This window comes from Eptatretus burgeri, chromosome 18 (assembly GCF_056783735.1).
Source record: "Eptatretus burgeri isolate ZD-2024b chromosome 18, Ebu_testis_v1, whole genome shotgun sequence".
NCBI lineage: Eukaryota > Metazoa > Chordata > Myxini > Myxiniformes > Myxinidae > Eptatretus > Eptatretus burgeri.
The window spans coordinates 44,783,119-44,795,713 of NC_140978.1; the positions used below are offsets into that span (position 1 = coordinate 44,783,119).

Genomic DNA, 12,595 nt, shown 5'->3' on the forward strand with positions numbered 1-12,595 from the left:
TTCTTTTAGTCTTGCTTGTTGTAAAACATTGGTTGGGGATTTTCTTTTACTTCATTTTTGCTTCAAGAAAACGTGTAATAAGTATGATGTCATAGAACGTAATGATTCTGCAGAAATCTGAACAAGATAGGGCGTCACCCCTCGTGCAAAGGAAAAGTAACGGCACAAGAAAGGGATTGGTTTAATTTTTATTTTGATAATTTTATATTGCATTTTCCTTGCATCTTCTTTTTACTTTATTCATTCCGTGTGTGTGTGTGTGTGTGTGTGTGTGTGTGTGTGTGTGTGTGTGTGTGTGTGTGTGTGTGTGTGTGTGTGTGTGTGTGTGTGTGTGTGTGTGTGTGTGTATATGTGTGTGTGTGTGTGTGTGTGTAGAGGGATGGGATGTACACACCATATTGAAATTCAATGTAATTTAAGTTTTATTTGCATGTTAGAGTATGAGCTGTTTTTGTTTCATAAAAAAAAGGAAATGCAGTTTTGATTTTTCTGTTGTGTATAGAACAACATAATATGTTTTTATTTTATCATTTTTAAAGCACAGAAACAATGTGAATGAATTCTAACATCCAAGATTTCGTTTCCAGCCAGAAGGTAAGAAGCTGTCCATCATTTGAAATGTTTTCTTTTATTATCATTTGTGTTGAAGTTTTAAATTGAATTAGTCCATCTTTCTGTGAAACACTTCTTAATTACATTGAAACATCCTTTTCCACTGGATTGTTGCATTCTTTCCTTCTGAACATGAAATCTAACCACAATATCAGTCAAGTAAAGTTTTACTCCAACAAGTAATTCATGAGTTTCTGTGAACATTGTTTTGCCTTTGAGTTGTAGTATTTTTTTTTTCAAATTGTACCTTCTTCATTCATACAATAATTTTAAAACATAGTCAAGTGGACTGCCCACACCTAAAAAACACACATGATGTTCGAGGGAACTGTACCCACTGAAGATTTACTCTGACAATGATACGTGCTTGTGGTTCCATTTAACGGAGTGCTAGCAAGTGGTTCATACCACAGTTTGCGTTCGGATTAGAGTTAGGGTTCAGGAATGTTTTTATGGGGGGTTTTTAGTAAAAAGTGAAGACTTTTCCTTAAGTTTGGTGGATTAACCCCCAAAAAATTCACTTTGCTTTCCTATAAGTTGGCTTTGGCATAATTGCCACTGTAAATTCTGCAAAAACGACTAAACAGTTAACTTGATGTTGAGTCAATAGGGATAACTTCAGGTAGCTTTTTCACTCGAAACAGCGAAAACTTTTGATGCGCCCTTCACTTCTACCCGAAGTTTAGTGGCTCATCGTCCTCGCCACCTGTGATTGTGGATTCCGAGTACCTTTTATCGTATGATGGATGACGGACGATGCACTCTCTTAAACGTCTCATTGTTTTTCCTTCTTTTGAATTTGAAATGGGTGATATGGTATCTCTGAAGTTCATTTAGCTGCAGACAGATACTGTTTTTTTTTTAACACAGCTACAAAGGATGCACGATCTACGTACGACATTTTCAGCTCAATGCAAAAATACCAGCATGACCGTTTATCGCTGGGTCAAGATTCAAATGTGAGTTTACATTTCTCAAAGCTGTCTGGGCAGCTTGATGGCAATATAAACATGTTAAACGAGAACGGCACTGGGTAGAGCGCATCCCCCGCCGAACTGAACAGTTTACGTTTTGTATCCCACTGATAGGCTGGATGAAACTTGCTGGATCGGTTGGGTGTGTGACAAGGATGAATTGATTAGATTTTGGTGAAGATCCGGATCTGGATAGGAGAATCTTTCAAGTGATTCTTATTAAATTATTCCTTCGCAAATTTGTACACCCAAGGCTTGGTGAACATTTCTGTGAAGTTTCCCCTCGATCTGTCCAGCCATTCTGGAGAAGATTTTTTAGAGGCTTCAGGGTCAATCCAATATGTCTGCCAAACCGTGTGACCTATGACATCATAAGTGTGAATCTTTTGTTCCTCATAGATGGGCGGTCACACTTGTAAAGTTTCGCCTCGATCTGTTCAGCCACTTCAGAGAAGAAGAGTTTTGAAGGTGTTTTTATTTTTAAACAATATGGCTGCCGAATTATGTGACCAATGACATCGTCAAATTTTTTTTTTTTTCTGTGGACCATTTTATCCCTTGATGACCTTTTAAATGTTTCATACTGATCAGACGTAGTATTCTACATCTGCAATTATGATGTCATAACGAAGGCACCTTTGCCATCATTAAAAAAAAAATCACACTTATGCCCCATGAGGAGTACTTGCCATGTACCAAGTTTCAATTTTTCCTTGGTGTGGTTTCAGAGATACAGAGGTGTCATGGATTGACTCAGTGTCTACTCAGGGGTCAGCACATGAAAGGAGAATCTTTATTTCACGTACGTGGAGGAAATACACGAATGGCATTCAATGATCTTCTCTAACTGGAGCTAAAGAGTAATCTGTCTCTCATACAGGAGCCAGGAATGGTGAACAGAAAGATGGAGCGAAGCATAGGATAGAAGAAGAACAATGTCACAGCCTGAACTTTCCCATAGATATTGAATTAAATAAAGTTGAGTGTGGCTAGTCCCGTGTTTCCACAAGCGAAGGTGGACCACAGTTGGTTGGAGGGTCAGCAACAGTTATTGTAACACCCCTGATGTCCAACTCGACAGCTGTGGATCAGCCTGGTACAGCCGCTCAAAGTAATGGCCCATCAGGCCTTCACTTCGGACTCCTCTGTCAAGAGCCTACCACCCTCTGCTCTAACTGCAGTACATCGAAGGATGGGCTTAATTGAACACAATGTGCGAATTCCCCTGTAAGCAGGATGAGAATCACTCGACAACAGGTGATGCTCTACCCCCTCACTGATTCCTCGCACATAGGCCTCCTTGTCCACCCTGAGCGCACGTACAGTTTTACGCCTCGGCTCCTTGAACAGTTCAGCTCTGCCATTCAGCCTGGCCCTGCGACCCTGGGCAATGGTATCCAGTGTCCCTTGAGATAAAAAAAATTCTTCCTTGCCCTATGGCGAGTTCCAAGACATCTACCGGCAACATCAAGAATGGTGGTCTTGAAGGCACTCCACAACTCTTCAGGATCTCCCAAAGCAACCAGACCCCCCAAATCTCCACTCAGCTTGTTTGCAAACTCCTCAGCTACCCTCTCCATCCTTGAGCTTGCCAACATCCAGCCTAGGCTGGGATGATACCATTCTCCTGGATTTAAGGTGCAACTTAAGAGTTGCTACAACAAGCCGGTGGTCAGTATTGAGGAACTGAGCAATCCGGTAGACCCTGCAGTTCTGGATCATCCTCCAGCGACCATCAACGAGGACATGGTCAATCTCCTTTGCCACACCACCAGCGTTGGAATATCAAGTCTAGCGATGAGCTTGTGGGTGCTGAAACCATGAACCGGCCACCCTTGAGAAGTTCTCGACAAGACTTCTTGCAAAGTTAAGGAACTTAGTGCAATTCAGGTTCACAGTTCCTGACCAATGGGGACCACACATGTCTCATAACCATCCCTATCAGTTCCAGTCGATGCATTGAAATCCCCCAACACAAGAAGTGTATCTCCTCTGGGGCACTGATGAACCACAGATTTGATCGTGGAAAAGAATGCATCCTTCACGGTGAGATCACTCGCCTCAGTCGGAGCATAAACAGAGACCAGGGAAATGACACCCAGGGAGTGACGAATCCTTAATCTCATAATACGCTTGTTGACCGGTGTGACCTCAATCATCATTGGAGTCACCTTATTGCAACTACAGCAATTGGACATTATTGCAACTATTGCACCTTATTGGACACAGCTACAGCAACTCCTTGGGAATGGTAACCATCAGAGTGACCAAACCAATCGTAGGTGTAACTACCCGTCATGATCTTGCCGCAATCCGGTCTCCGAACCTCAGAGAGAGCTGCAATACCGATGTCCAAACGCTTGAGCTCAGATGATATCAGAGACAGGTGATCATCTTCTCTTCGGGATAGGACATTCCAGGCACCCACCCGAAGGGACCGCCTCAGGTTAACCCAAGGAGACCGCCGTCTGGTGGATGAAACCTCAGCACCACTCTGGCACACTCTCCCGCAATCTGACCCAGGGATGTTACCCCGTGGTTTTCCTCCTATCATCAAAGATTGGGGGTCTCGAAGGCTTTGCCCCAATCCCGTCATCCGGTGAGCTGCCCTGTGAAGGGAAGCTGCGCAGGAGGTACTCCCACAAAGTGGGCTTTCATATTTTTTTGCGTTTTTGTGTTTTGCGGAATGAAGGGTTTTACGGTGGCCGGAGTGCAAATCCTGCCACCAACCTCCTAATAATAAGTAACCCAACTGCAGGAGGACGTCCGCAGACACAGTTGGGCACTCGATATGGATGGCCGTTGGCTCACAAGGAGCTCCTCCACCCTTCGACAGGTTTCGTTTTTAATCCTGCTGGGTGTCCATATCCAAACACCCTCCTCACCAAAAAAAAACCTGGTGGGGGAGACGGTTTAGTCGCTGACAACCCGACCATGAAACAAGTTAGTACAGGTTTACATGATACCTGTAGTAAGTCACAGATCTAATCTGGCCTGACCTGACCTGACACATGATTCCAGGTGAGCTAAAATGGATTAAACTGATCTTTTTTTGTCACTAATCCACACAAAATACCCCATAATGTTAAAATGGAATTTTGTTTTTAGAAATTTTTACAAATCAATTTAAAATGAAAGGTTGAAATGTTTTGCGTCAAAAAGTATTCAACCCCTTTGATACGACGCTCCAAATTGAGCTCAGGTGCATCCAATTTCCTTTGATCATCCTTGAGATGTCTCTTCAACTTGATTGGAGTCCACCTGTGGACAATTCAACTGATTGGAAATGATTTAGAGGGAAATATACCTTTCGATATAATGTCCCACAGTTTACAGTGCATGTCAGAGCAGAAATTCCACCATGAAGTCCAAGGAACTGTCCGTAGAACTATCATGGAACTGTCAGACACTGTAGAACTGTATCGTCCACAGTCAGTAGAACTCCGAGATAGAATTGTGAGGAAGCATAGATCTGGAGAGGGTTATAAAACAGTTTCTACAGTGATGAAAGTTCCCAAGAGCACGGTGAGCGCTATCATTAGGAAATGGAAGGAATATGGAACAACCCAGACTCTTCCTCGAGCCAAATTGTTTAAGGGGTGTAAAGGTCTAAAAGGTACATCCCAATAGTCCGTAATTGATGAATGTAGTCATGGTCCAATAATACGTAATTACTTTACGTTGTCACACTCAGTTTAATTACTAGACATACTCGCATGGGTTGACCGAGGCGTCACCGTCCACCTGTGTTTTTTCGATCTTGTATACAGTGCAGTTCATAATATATACCAAGTGAACCGGTTGAAAATTAAAGATTTTATGTGACCTTGCCCTTTAACCTTTTGATCTGTTGACCTTAAAAACAATATTCTTCTTGCTTGTAACCGCTTCTACCGGGTGGTTAAGCTTGATGTAGGTCGGAGTAAAAATGTGACCTGTGGGCGATTGACAGACAGACAAACAGAAAAACAGACCAGACCAACCAATGTATTTGTGAATCTTCAATTTTGCAAGTAACAAGCAGCGGTGAAAACACAACACCTGTCCACCTGCGGCGGTGGAGGTAAACATCATGAAAATACATTCATTCAATCAAAGTGGCTTGTTTTCCTCCCTCACTCTATCTTTGACGTACGGGGGACACACAAAGCCGTAAAAACGGTGCCTTTTGCACCCGTATGATGTAAATACCCGGAAAGCCGGTGATCCTTGAAGTCGTGAAGGATGAGGACGATGAACAAAATGGTGCCAAGAAGGTGGGATAAAACTGGTGCTTTTTTTTATTTTTTTTTGCATCACAGGATATTCTGTCAATTGTCAGGAATTAGGGTGAAAACTGCTCAATTGATTTTGACATAAAAATGATTTTCATTCCAAAAAGCAAATTAGCTTCCCACAAGGAAGCCACATGACGATGCATCTCATCATGAAATTGCCTGCGTGGTACCCGTAATGTGTCTCTGGGTGGCAATTGCAGGCATTTGTGTAGAAATATTACGACCGGTGTTGTGGAACAAGCCTGGAACTCGGCCCACAAGACAACAATTAACCAATCAGCAAAACAAGAGGAATCATTGAGCTTGCTGGTGAAACAGCATTGGCTCAACAATCCAATTATGGAACAGCCAGCCATCATAATGCCGTAATTATGGGAACGACACCTTCAACGAGTATTTCCTTCATTAGCATTGGAACTGTCACAACTCATTAGCATTTACCTGTCCATCTTTGCATTCCTGCTGCTTCCGAGATCAGCATTCTCCGTCCACGCATAGCACATAAACACCGACAAAACAAGAAGTGTTGTTGCCATCCCTTCATCTCGCTCCCATAGCACAGTTGTTTTAAGATGTCTATGCAGCCAGGCCTGCTTTATCGGAATGTAATTACGAAGCCTTACTCGGCCAACATTCTCGTTTTAAAAGATTCTCTGTGAGATTGTGTTTGATACCATTGTCTTCATGACCATCATTGATGTGCAGCACCTGACTGCTGGTTGCATTTTAAATGGAACACAGCTATGTTTTTGGCATCATCGATGAGGGCAGGAATTTGAAATCGGGTCAAGGTTCTGTACACAATGGCATGCTCCTTTCGAAAGGTACCATGGGAACTTTAATATATGCAAAACTAACATCAGTACGAGTCTTGTATCACCTTCAAAGGAAGGTCAGGTGTACTCATGAACGGAACAACGTGTCTGTGAACCGACAAGATGATGTTTATAATCTGAGAATCAAGGCCAGACAGCACAGGTCAAAGGTGATCAAGTCGGTCCTCCAGGTCAGGTATGGAAGCATGCGCTGGAGCAGCACGTCGCTGCATCCACTTTCCGCCGGTACTCCAGGGGGCCTCCGTCTAGCCATCCCCCAGGCAGATGCCTGGCCCATCCCCATCTCCTTGAGATGCCGATCAACTTGCTGCAACCACGAGGCACGTGGTCGGCCCCTTGGCCTCCTCCACTCACGAGACTCCCTCTCTGAGAGAATCTGGTGAGCAGGATCAGCGTCAGGAAAACGAGCCACATGTCCATACAGCCACAGCTGACGCTCACGGACTATGCAGGTAATAAATCTCATTTGAGTCACTCTCAGCAACTGCTCGTTGGACACAAATTCTGACCAGTGATAGCCAAGGATTCTCCGAAGAGGCCTGGTACCGAAGGAGTTAAGTCTCCATCTCAGGTCCTTTGTCAGAGTCCAAGTCTCGCATCTGTACAGCAAGACCGGAAGCACCAAGGACCTGAAGAGTTGGACTTTCATCCTCCTGCACAGGTACTGACAGCACCACACCCCATGATCCAGTGAATCCATGACTCCCCAGGCCCAAACCAGATGTCTCTCAGCCAGCAGAGACATGAATATCACTGCCAAGGTAAGTGAATCTCTCTGTGACTTCAGCATCCTCACCACAAACAGGTACAGACAGGATAGCATCATCCAATATGTCATTGAAAGCCTGGATCTTAGTTTTGACCCAGGAAACCTGTAATCCCAGTGGCTCCGACTCCTCATTCAGCACCTCAAGGGCCCCCGAAAGGATATCCAGAATCTCTGCAAAGATGACTGCATCATCTGCAAAATCAAGGTCAGAGATCTTGACATTCCCAAACGATGCACCGCAGCTTGATCTCTCCAACATCCACCCCAGAATCCAGTCCGTACAAGCACTGAAAAGTGTGGGGGCCAGTACACACCCCTGATGAACCCCAGTAACAACTGGAAATAAGTCAGAGATGGTAACACCACATCTCACAGCACTCTCAGTACCAGAGTCGAGTTCAGACATCAGATCAGTTTTGGTGGCACCCCACGAAGACCAAGAATCCTCCAGAGGGCATCCCGATTCACTGAATCAAATGTTTTTCAGAGATCAACATAGGCTACGAACAGCCTCTGCCGAAATTATTATCTGCGGTTGGTGATGAGAACCCGGAGCAAGGATATGGTCAATCGTTGACCTCTTTGGTGTAAAGCCTGACCGCTCCAGGCGCTGGTGCTCAAGCAGATGGTGGTGAACCCTATCAAGAATTATCCGAGCAAAGACCTTGCCCGGCACTGAGAGCAGCGTCAACCTCAGTTGTTGTTGCAGTCCTGGCGATCACCCTTCCCTTTCCAGAGAATGATAACAAGTCCCCTCTTCAATTCCATTGGGATGATGTCTGTGCTCCAAACAGAGCACAGTACTGCATGCAATGCCATGAGTACAGCATTTCCATCAGCCTTGAGAAGTTCAGCATGAATGCCACATATCCCAGGAGCTCACAAACCGGTTCATCCGGTTCACCACAGCCTGTGTTTTCACAAACGAAGACGGATCACAGTTGATTGGAGGGTCAGGAATAGGTACCCCTGACATAGTATTGTAACACCCCTGACATCCAACTCATCAGCTGGTGGATCAGCCTGGTATAACCGCTCAAAGTAGCTGGCCCAGTGGGCCTTCACCTTGGACTCCTCTCTCATGAGCCCACTACCCTCTGCTCTAACTACAGTATACCAAGGGACGGGCTTGGAGGAACACGATGCACGAATTCCCCTGTAAGCAGGACGAGAGTCACTTGACCACAGGTGATGCTCTACGTCTTCACAGATTCCTCGCACATCGGCCTCTTGTGTACCGTTAGAACACGTACAGTTTTACGCCTCAGCTCCCTGAACAGCTCAGCTCTGCCATTAAGCCTGGCCCTGCGACTCTGGTCAATAGTATCCAGTGTCCCTTGAGACAAAATTCTTCTTTGCCCTGTGGTGAGTTCCAAGACATCCACCAGCATCATCAAGGATCTTGAAGGCACTCCGCAACTCTTCAGAATTCCCCCAAAGCATCAAGACCCCTCAAATACCCACTCAGCCTGTTTGCAAACTCCTCAGCAACCCTCTCATCCTACAAAAATTCGGTCCTCCAAAATCCTGAATGTCCTTTAGATCTGAGTGGACCAAGGAACAGGCTTTGGGACTGAGTAAGGTATTGCACGTTGGTACACGACGCATGTTATCTCTCACTCTCACTCTCACTCTCACTCTCACTCTCCAGCGCAGTTTAAATTCTTCATCACCTTTACCTCTGTCCTCATCATCCATTGCAATGATTTTGTGGCTCCTTTTGACAAGTAATTGTTTCCAAGTATTGTTTTGTTAAAGTGTTATCCCTTTTGAATCTCTCTCTAGAAGCTATAACTGAGAAATTAAATTTCTGTATATAAAAAGTATCAAAATTAATTCTTCCCCAGCAGTCACATAAACACAAAGTATTTATATTATGACTTGTATAGAAGTAACTTTTCTGCCCCAAAAATGATATTGATGTTCCTTTCATTGTAGCAATGACAAAATCTATATTTATTTTAAAATAGTCCCTCGGATGAGTCATAAAAAGTCAGAAGCGAATGTAAGAAGAATTCTACGTTCATTTCTAATATTTATTTTTTTAAATGAGATCCTGTTCTCGGTGGTGTAGTTGTTGTTGTGAAGGTAATGTTGAGGTAATATTTATTTTTACAGATGAGATCCTGTTCTTGGCGGTGTAGTTGTCGTTGTGAAGGTAATGTTGAGGTAATATTAATTTTTTTAGATGAGATCCTGTTCTAGGCGGTGTAGTTGTTGTTGTGAAGGTAATGTTGAGGTAATATTTATTTTTTTATATGAGATCCCGTTCTAGGCAGTGTAGTTGTCGTTGTGAAGGTAATGTTGAGGATTTTTTTTTTTTATGAGATCCTGTTCTAGGTGGTGTAGTTGTTGTGAAGGTAATGTTGAGGTAATATTTATTTTTGCAGATGAGATCCTGTTCTCGGCGGTGTAGTTGTTGTTGTGAAGGTGATGTTGAGGTAATATTAATTTTTTTAGATGAGATCCTATTCTAGGCGGTGTAGTAGTCGTTGTGAAGGTAATGTTGAGGTAATATTAATTTTTTTTAGATGAGATCCCGTTCTAGGCGGTGTAGTAGTTGTTGTGAAGGTAATGTTGAGGTAATATTTATTTTTTTAGATGAGATCCTGTTCTTGGCGGTGTAGTAGTTGTTGTGAAGGTAATGTTGAGGTAATATTTATTTTTTTAGATGAGATCCTGTTCTTGGCGGTGTAGTAGTTGTTGTGAAGGTAATGTTGAGGTAATATTTATTTTTTTTCGATGAGTTCCTGTTCTAGGCGGTGTAGTTGTCGTTGTGAAGGTAATGTTGAGGTAATTGTGGTGAATTGAAGGTCGTGACGCGCGATCACATGTCGCGCGGCTCGTGCACGGGATAGATAAAGCCAAGTCTCCGCACGGTCGGGGTGATTGTCCCTGGGGCATTGTCATTTACGACGGCGGTCCACTTGGTGCTCGTTGAATGGTGAGAATTGAGAGTATACCGGACTCCGTGCTTATGCTGATTTATTTTGTGGTGATCAACTGCACGTGTATACATTGCTGCATATGTACTCCTTGCTGCACCTGTATCCCCTGATGTGCCCGTAGAAGCGGCTTCAATCAAATGGAATAAAGCCTACACTCTGAAGGTTTTTCTCTCGCTTTCATTACAATTTATTCCATTTGATTCCCTCGGCTCTCTCAACCAACGATGGACAAGATCTACAAACCGGAGAGGTTCGACGCAGACCCAAACACGACTGACTCGGAAATGAAATGGTCGCATTCGTTCCGTTCCTTCTCACACTATCTGACCATCATCGAAGAGGGAGCCGACAAATTGGCCGCCCTTGTGAATCATGTCTCGCCCGGCGTATACAGGCTCTTCTCGGAGTGTGACACCTACGATGCAGCGATCGACGTGCTGCAGGCGCTCTACGTGAAGCGCAAGAACGAGGTGTACATACGACATCTTCTCAACACATGCAAGCAAGCAGCCGGGGAGACCATCGATCAGTTCCTGCAAGCTCTGAGGCAGTTGGGAAAAGACTGCAGTTTCCGGGCCGTAACCGCCGAGGAACACCGAGATGAAGCGACCAGAGAGGCGTTCATCCAAGGGCTCAGGTCAGCCCCCATACGGCAACGCTTACTGGAGAAAGCGCAACCCACTCTTGAAAAGGTAGCCGACCAGGCTCGAGCAATGGATACGGCACAGCAGCAATCTGAGTCATATGGGACACCGATGCTGCTAATGAACGCCGCTACGGTGGAAACTCAAGGAATCCCACAGGGCACCCCTGACACAGAGGATGGAGAAAAACCCGAGGAATCGGATACCCAGACCTCGTCAAACTCCTCAGCAACTACTTCGGTTGGTAAATGCTGCTTTTGTGGGTACAAAAGACACCCCCGCCACAAATGCTCCGCCAGGGATGCCACATGCATGAATTGTGACAAGAAAGGGCATTATGCCAGGGTATGTAAATCTACTCTAAGGAGAAATAAACCCACTTCTGCGGCTCTCTACTCACAAAAGAAACTAACTGCAGCCTCACCAGGGAATCTATCCAAGGCTATCATCAACGTACGAATTAACGGGCATATGGTTGAGGCTCTGATTGATACCGGTAGCTCTGAGAGTTTCGTCAACAGCTCACTAGGGAAGGGCAGGAAATGGAAGATCCACCCGACAGACAATACGGTATGCATGGCCGCCACATCACTACAGTCCCGCGTACGAGGGTACTGCAATGTTGAATTGGACGTAAAAGGGTACACACATCGGGATGTAAGGGTACTGGTGTTTCGTGATTTATGCGCAGATGTAATTCTAGGTCATAATGTCCTCAAGCAGCACACGAGCGTCGAAATACCCTTTGGAGGAAGCAAACCTCGTCTAATTCTAAATGCTCTGTCCACCGCAGAGGTATCGTCCCCCCTGCTGTTTGCTAACTTGTCGCCGGACTGTAAACCGATAGCGATCAAATCGCGACGATATACCACTGCTGATATGAACTTCATCGCTTCAGAGACCAAGCGATTACTGGAAGAAGGAATTAGAGAACCGAGCGATTTGCCATGGCGCGCACAGGTGTTGGTCACCGCTAATCAGAACCATAAGAAACGAATAGTTGTCGATTACTCTCAAACGGTCAATCGTTTCACCCAACTCGATGCCTACCCTTTGCCGCGCATAGACGAGATGGTCGAACGCGTGGCCAATTATAAAATATTCAGCACCATCGATTTGCGAAGCGCCTATCATCAAATTCCCATCCGAGAGGAAGACAAACCTTACACCGCGTTCCAGGCAGGTAGACGCCTCTACCAATTCAGGAGGATTCCATTCGGTGTCACGAATGGAGTAGCTTGCTTCCAACTGGTTATGGACGACATCATCTCAGATGAAAACCTCAAAGACACTTTTGTTTACGTGGACAATGTCACAGTGTGCGGTAAGGATCTGGGGGAACATGACATGAATCTGGACAGATTCTTGAGCATTGCTAGAAAATATAATCTGACTCTCAACTACGAGAAATGCGTATTCTCGGCAAGGTCGATTGACCTTCTCAGCTACACGATAGCCGACGGCACGATTAAGCCCGATCCTGAGCGATTGCGCCCACTTCGTGAGCTACCCCCACCTCAGGACCTGCAGACAAT

General features: G+C 44.8%; 1 protein-coding gene across 8 annotated transcripts in view; it reads left to right on the top strand.

Moving 5' to 3' along the window:
• DIS3L2 (DIS3 like 3'-5' exoribonuclease 2) overlaps positions 1 to 791 on the top strand; it is a 147,620-nt gene extending 146,829 nt beyond the window's left edge. For all 8 annotated transcript variants that reach the window (XM_085864370.1, XM_085864371.1, XM_085864368.1 and 5 more), the window contains one exon: positions 1 to 791. This exon is cut by the window's left edge and continues 525 nt beyond it. The gene's annotated coding sequence lies outside the window, so the exon portion shown is untranslated.
• Positions 792 to 12,595: the final 11,804 nt, after the last annotated feature.